Source organism: Belonocnema kinseyi, chromosome 4, assembly GCF_010883055.1.
Source record: "Belonocnema kinseyi isolate 2016_QV_RU_SX_M_011 chromosome 4, B_treatae_v1, whole genome shotgun sequence".
Classification (NCBI taxonomy): domain Eukaryota; kingdom Metazoa; phylum Arthropoda; class Insecta; order Hymenoptera; family Cynipidae; genus Belonocnema; species Belonocnema kinseyi.
Window position 1 is genome coordinate 151353296 of NC_046660.1, and position 1221 is coordinate 151354516.

The following is a 1221-nucleotide window of genomic DNA, read 5'->3' on the forward strand; positions in this document are numbered from 1 at the left end:
GAGGGTCTCTGGTGAGAGCCCAGCTCCGTCGCACTCACCGATCAACGATGAAAATTTCTAAGTCCGAAGGGTGAATACTTTTTTGACACTAAAAATTTTAAGGTTTCATGAGCTCAGATATACAAAAAATTAATTTCTATCCAAAATTAAATTCGTCTTACCTGAGATTCAAATTTTACCATATGGATGTTCCATGAGGGTCCCCGTCGAAGGCCCAGCTCGGTTGCGATCACGGATCAACTATGAAAATGTCTAAATTCGAAGGGTGAATACAATTTTAACACTGCAAATTTTAAAGTTTCATGAGTAGAGACTTACAAAAAATGAATATCTGTCCAAAATTGAATGCCTCTTTCCTGAGATTCAAACTCTCACCAAATGGATGTTCTATGAGGGTCTTTGGCAGGAGCCCAGCTCGGTTGCACTCACCGATCAATGATGAAAATTTCTTAGTTCAAAGGGTGAATACTATTTTAACACTACAAATTTTGAGGTTTCATGAGTTGAGATTTAAAAAAAATTAATTTCTATCCAAAATGAAATGCCTCTTTCCTGAGATTCGAACTTTTACCATATGGATGTTCCATGAGGGTCCGCGGAGGGAGCCCAGCTCGGTTGCACTCACCGATTAACGATGAAAATGTCTAAGTTCGAAGGTTGAATACTATTTTAACAATACAGATTTTGAGTTTTCATGAGTTGAGACGTATAAAAAATGAATATCTGTCCAAATTTGAATGCCTCTTTCCTGAGATTCAAACTTTCACCATATGGATGTGCCATGAGGGTCTCTGGCGGGAGCCCAGCTCGGTTGTACTCACCGATCAATGATGAAAATTTCTAAGTTCGAAGGGTGAATACTTTTTTCACACTACAAATTTTAAGGTTTCACGATCTAAGATTTACAAAAAATTAATTTCTATCCAAAATTAAATGCCTCTTTCCTGAGATTCGAACTTTTACCACATGGATGTTCCATGACGGTCCCCGGCGGGAGTCCAGCTCGGTTGCACTCACCGATCAACAATGAAAATTTCTAAGTTCGAAGGGTGAATATATTTTTGACACCGTTAATTTTAAGTTTTCATGATTTAAGACCCACAAACAGTGAATTTCTGTTAAAAACTGAATGACTCTTTTCCGAAATACGAAGTTTCACCAAATTGACGTCCCATGACGGTCCCCGGTGAAGGCCCAGCTCGGTTGAGCTCACTGAGCAAC